The following is a 6,584-nucleotide window of genomic DNA, read 5'->3' as shown; positions in this document are numbered from 1 at the left end:
GCTGAGCACAGCAGCCTTTGCTGCCATTGCTCCTCTTCCTCTGGCTCTTTCCTGTTCCTGTCCTCCTCCTGGACTGGGAGCTCACCCTCAGGATGGCCAAAACACCCAACATTGGGATGTCAGTGGTGCTCTCATGGCAGGGTACAAACAGAGCCAGAGATTTCCTCTGACACCCAGCACTGATGGGTTTCAACTCCTTTCCCCGGTGTCCCTGGCTTTTCCCTGGGTAGCACCACAGCCATGGAAGAGCCGTGCCATCCCACCTGCTCTCCAGAGGCTCCCAGTGCTGGCTGATGGACTGGCAATGTTGGCAGAGGCTCTGCCCCATGGCTTGGCATTGCCCTGGCAGCAGGGAGGGAAGCAGGTGGCTGTCTTGGAAAAATACAGCACAGGGCAACCACCCTGTGGATGGAGGGCGTGCTGCCCTCCCTGGGAGCTCGCCCAAGGCCTCTAGGACCAGCCAGGACAGATGGGAGCAGGCACCTGGTGGTATCAGGCTGGGAACTGAAGGCAAGATCCCCAGCTCTGACAAAGGGCTGGAGGAGGAATCCCTAGAGGCAGCTGCATCGGGGGGGCATCACCACGAATGCACATCATCAAGTGATGCTGTTGGTTTTTCTGCTGGAGGTCCAGCTCAGACAAGTCAGGGATGAGCCAGGAGAAAAGCTGGCAGCTGCTGACCAAAGGGCTTTGCTCAGTCTCTGGCTACAGCTGCATCCAGCCTGGTTCTGGCTGATCCCAGCTCCTGAGCACTTCAGAGCTCAATCAAGAATCAAGGAAAAATCCTGAGGTTTGCTGAGCTTTTTGGGGTGAGTCCTGCCCCAGTGCTGAGCCATCCATCACCCCTCCTGACATCCAGGACCAAAGCCATGCAGCTGAGGGATGCTGCAGCCAGATTCCCCGAACAAATCCTGCTTCCAGGACCTGCTGAGCATCTTCAAAACCTCCCAGGATGCTGTCATAAACTCAACCATCATTTCAGGACCTGCTGCCTGTGAGCCCACACTGTGAGGGGACACTGGTTCCTGTGCTGCCCCGCAGCCAGGCAGCTGCCCTGCCCAAATCAAGCACAGGATATGGAGAGCTCTGAAATTTCCAGGAGAAGAGCCTTAATCACACATTTAAAACACCTGTAACTACAACTGCTCCCATGCCATTGCTTCCCTGACCTCTACATCTTGGCTCCTGGCAGGGAATGACTGGCACAAAAACTAACAGCTGGTGGGAGCTGATGCTCTTTCTGCAGCTCCTGATGCCTCCAGGTCCAAATCACCTAAATCTCAATCCTTTACCCCCAAACCAAACCAGATCCAAACCTTCCTGTGCTTTTTCACCAGGTTTACACTGAACAGAGTTTTCCTGTCCTCTCCCAATCCCAAACCTAATCATCCCATGGACTTCTGCAGGAGCATGAAAAAGGGGAGGGAAGGCCCAGGGTGTGAGTCCAGAGCAAGAGGCTCTGAAGCTGCGCTCTGTGATTTGGCACAGTTAGAGAGCAACAGGATTGCAGCTGACCTGGATTCCCAACATCAAAGACAACGCCCGCATCTCCAGAGCCCTGCAAGGGGGTGAATCAATGAGCTGAACATCACGAGTCCCTCTCACCTGGTACTGGCAGCCAGGGCTGCGGGTGATGGCAGGACCATCTCCTCTGCACTGTGGCTCAGAGCTGAAAAGCTGCACAAAATGTAATATTTATGTGCTGAGAAAGAAGCCTGCCTCCTCCATCATCAGGGTGGTCAAAGGTGGCCCGGGCAGTTTAAGCCACATTTGGCATGGGTCTAACCCCCATCCTCTTGGTACAGTAACAGACATTGGCAAGTCTCCTGTCAGACTCACAGGAGACAGACAAACAGACCTTATCCCTTGGGAAACCCAGACCTAACAGTGCTCCTTGGCAGTGCTGCAGGTGTGTCTGCCCACGTGCACAGGGTCCTTGGCCCTCCATCGTGTCACCTGCAGCCCCAGGCACCAGGACCCTGCTTCCCATGTTACAACAGCCCCAAGCAATAGGGCACTGAATCCCCATGCCTCAGTCTCAAAGGACCTGCTCCCTGTCCAGGAAAACCCTGAAAGCCCCTCAGGGAGCCCAGAGGTCACATTGACACCAATTCCTTCCACCAGCAGCAAAAAGCTTTATTTTTCCAGCCCGGCTCTGTCTGGGAGCAGCACGCTGCTGTGTTTCCCCCCTCCCTGTGATGGTTCATTTCTGAGATGACTCACAGGTTGTTAATGCTCCCGAGGAGCATCGGATGGAAGCAGCTCTGCCACCTCTGAGCACCAGCTGAGGGGGGCACAGCTCCCCAGAATCCAGGGAGACGCTGCCATTTCCCAGTTAACGCTCCCTTGTCAGAAAAAGGCAGCACAGAGGGGGCAATGAGGTGGTGAAAATACCTAAATAAGCAACAATCAGGGAAGAAGGCTCCTGTGGGGATTGAGTTCCCTAGGGACGGGGTGTGATGCCCGTCCTTCCTTCACTGCCAGCACAGCTTGGTGCCCACGAGTCACTTGCTATCGCTGCCCCTGTCCCTGTCACTGCCACGAGGCCAGCGTGAGCCTGGGTGAAGGAAAAGGGCTCGTTAACCCCTCCAATGAAATAATCATCGCTTTGGAGGCATTTTTATGGAAAAGGATGAACTGGCAGATGCACTCACCCTGTGTTTGTAAGGAGCCCTGCTGCCCCCAGCCTCGGTGGGAGCAGTGGGCTTGGGGCAGGCTGGCACCGGCACCAGCTCGAGCCCAGCAGGGAGACAGCCCCTCTCACATCCCAAGAACATCTCAGGGGTACAGGTGGCATCACCCTCAAGATACCACCAACCTCTGGGAGAGGGACTGTTGCCTGCAAGGTGGTGAGCAGAGATTTTCCATCCAGCCTCTGGACTCACCTCCGACTCTGGCCGTCCCGGTGTGCAGACACCCTGCCCCAAGAGACAGCCTCTCCACACACAGAGCCGAGGAAACAATGCTGCAAACCCCCCACCTCACGTGCAGCCATGCAGAATGGCGAGGCAGAGAAGAATCTCATCTAATTTTAACTCCCCTGACGGATGGGCTTTGTTCTTTGCAGCAGCTGCCCCGCAAGGTATGAAAACACTCAGATATGTTGACATGGGAAAACAAAACACACAAATCAGCCCATTTTCCTCTTCAAGGCTGATTTATCTGGAGCTGTCAGTGGAGGGAGGGGAAGTGATGAGCCCTGGGGAGATGGAGGAGCAGCCTGGACTCGCAACTCGGTGGATACCAGTGCAGTTGGGCTGATGCTCATTGAGCATCTGGTCCATTCTCTCCCAAGCCCCAAAACACCTCAGATCTACAGAAAACAAAGTGACATTTTCTGCTGCAATTCCCCAAGTTGTAATTCTGTGCATGTCCTGGCTCATCCTTATAAATGAGGGAAGCTAGATGCCAATGGAGCCCCCCCCAAAGTGGTTCACCATAAGCTGAGCTCCATCCTGGTGCCCCCATTGTGCTGACTTCTTGGTTTTCTGAGTTGGAATGGGTGGGATAGATGGGCTTTAAGGTTCCTACCTACCCAAATCATTCCATGATTCTGTGACAACAGGCACTACGAAGGGGGAATGAATAAAAAATGGAGTCACCCCTCTCTGCATCACAGCTCTGAAATGTACAGACAGGGCTCCAGCTGGCTGCCACAATGGAAATGATATAAAATATGTAGCTATTTTTATATATTTATATTTTAGATATTGTTATATTTCTACCATAGTCCTATACCTGGCAGAAACGCCGTGGCCCCCGCATCAGCAGAGGACACAGCTGTCCCAGTGTCACCAGAGATCCAGTGCAAGGCTCTCCCTAACAGCACCACGGCAAGGTGAGAGCCATGGTACTGCTAGGAAGCGTCAGTGTCCTTCTGAATTCCCAAAAATCCTCACGGAGAGTTCATCTCCCTTGTTTCCTCCTTCATTAACCTCCAGAGGTTGCCATGGATTTTGACTGGAGTCCAGCCAGAGCAGATTCATGGCTCTTGCATGTTATTTTTATGTCCATTTTGATTAAAAGCAATAAATTCCAGAGGAGAGAGTCTTCTCACCATGAAATACACTTTGTCAAGTTTTCAGTCTCTGAGTAAATCAAAACACTGCCATTAGTGGCTCCAGCTGTAAATCCCCTTGGATGGACCTCAGCTCACCAGGCAAAGGAGCGACATGAATTGTGCTCCTCGACAGCCTCAGCATTGCTCTCACCATCTCAGTTTGATATATTATTTATTTTCCAGGGTGTGGGTGAGAAAGTAAGAGCTAAGACATTGCCACATAGAACTTCCTAAGAGAAGCAATCCCTGCAGGAGAGCAGGACTTGATCCATGATCACAGAATTAGAGACTCCAGGTTCAGGCTGGAAGGGACCCTAAAGCCCCTCCAGTGTCACCCCTGCCATAGCAGGGACACCTTTCACTATCCCAGGCTGCTCCAAGCCTTTTTCAGCCTGGCCTTGGACATTTCTAGGGATGGGGCAGCCACAGCTTCCCTGGGCACCCAGGACCAGTGCTGGGGGTCAGGACCTGTTAGACCCACCAGGCTGCATTAGGGTGATGCTCTCCCCTCCAAGATACCTCAGTTTCCCCAGTTTTGGAACTCCATTCACAGCAGCAGCCAGGCTTGGCAGCAGGAACAGCAAGAACTGAGAGCAGGCAGATGAGCACCAAAGCCCTTTAAAGATTTTCCATTTGTTTTGTGTGTCCACTGGGTTTATTTTTAAAATTCCAGCTGAAAAAAATTTCTAAAGAAGTGCTGGAGCTGTGCCAAGAGGACATGTTTGCTGGAACCTGCCAGGATGATTAGTCCTTTGCAGATAAGCCGTTGGAAAAGGGTCAGTGTGGGGGCTCTGGCCATGCCGGGAGCCAAGCGAAGGGATGAGTTCTTTTCCAGAGAGCTCCTCAGCCGTGCTAAAAGCTATTTTACACTCCCCAGCCTGATGTTTCCTTCCCACCGGGAGAGATCAGCAACTGGCCTGCACCAGAGCTGGGCACAGCAGGTACTCAACACCTCGCTCTGGGTCTGGGAGGCTCCTTGCACCCAGGCAGGTGTTTAAATGCCATATTCTGGACCACACACGGGTGCAGAACAACCCCCTCTGTCCTGCCTGGGCTTGCAAAAGCACTGCAGGAATGGGAACACCCTCCAGGTGAGGAGGCTGATGCATCCAAAGTGCAGGAACCAAAATGTACATGTTAAATCCACCCCTGTGCTCCCAGTTCCTGCCTTTACCCGTCCCACCAGCCCTGTGGGACACAACCAGGGCCACAGCCACCTCAGGAACACACAGCACATGGCTCCTGCCTCCCTGCTCAGAGGCCCTGGAGCTCTCATCCCATGGTTACTGTCTGAACCATGGAATGATTGAAAAGCCATTAATTCCCTCCTGGGCGTTTTTATGAGGCTCTTGGTGAAATGTCTGGATGCTTCAGCACTGCAGGATTTTGATACTGGCAGAGCTCTGCGCAGACTGAAAACCCCGTCTCCAGGGCTGAACAAGCTGCTGGCCTCTCCTCCATGTCCTGTGTCTCCTGCTCAGTCCCTCTGGAGCCAAATGTACCCAAAATTGCAGCAAATCAAAACACTCTGTTTGTGCCAGTGCTGTCCCAAGGCACGGGGCAATGAATTAATCTATTCCCAAAGCAAATAGGAGATGGGGACACCCCAAGTGTGTGTACCCACAGCCTCCACCTCCATTTGGGCTCCAGGAAAAATAAGGCTCTCAGCTTTGCAGACCCTGAAAGGGGGGAGCCCTGCCAGAGGAAGGCAGTCCTGCCCCAAGGCTGGAAAGGGGAAGGTGACCCTCAAGAGCCCACAAAACCCAGCTCTGCTAAGCAGGTGCTGCTGCTGGGTCTGTACTTGCACCTTCACTCTGCAGCATCTCCCTAAATCTTCTATCCTGCAGCAGCATCCCTCCCAAGCCCCCCAGAAACCTTTTTTAGGACCCCCAGCATTCCTTATTGCCTTCCAAGCATTCCTCCAAAATCCCCCCAACACTGCTCCCCAAATCCCTCTTCAGCATTCCTGCATCATTCTCCCCCCAGCACCCCTCCAGTTCCTTCCTCCACCCCCCAATATCCCTCTTGAATCCCCCCGCAACATCCTCCCAGACCTCCTCAGCACCCCCAAACTCATCCAGCACCCCCTAACCCCACAGCACGTGATGGGGAGAGTGAAGGAGAGGAAGAAAAAGCAGAGGCCAAGGGAGAACCGGAGAGCGGCCGGCTTTGCTTTGGGGACAAGAGGGCTGCTTGTCCCCCTGCCCTCCTGCAGACAAAGAGAACCCAGAACAGTCACAGCGCTGGATCCACCGCGCTCCCCCTCCAGCCGGGGATGGGCGGCAGGCAGGGACCGGGGGGAGCTGGGGGAGAGACAGGGACCGGGAAGGCAAGCAGCGAGGGGAGGTGGAGGCAGGAATGAGGGAGGGGGGTGAAGGTAAGGAACTGGGTGGTGGGAAAAGGGGAAAAGAGGCAGGGATTGGGGAGAGCGGAGGTCAAGAACTGAAAGGGGAGGCTGGCAGGGATGGGGACAGAAAGAGACAGGCTTGGGGGCGGGGGGGGGGGGGGGCCGGGGGGGGTGTGG

This window comes from Pyrgilauda ruficollis, unplaced genomic scaffold (assembly GCF_017590135.1).
Source record: "Pyrgilauda ruficollis isolate IOZ18807 unplaced genomic scaffold, ASM1759013v1 scaffold162, whole genome shotgun sequence".
Classification (NCBI taxonomy): Eukaryota; Metazoa; Chordata; class Aves; order Passeriformes; family Passeridae; genus Pyrgilauda; species Pyrgilauda ruficollis.
This window is presented reverse-complemented; position numbering follows the sequence as displayed.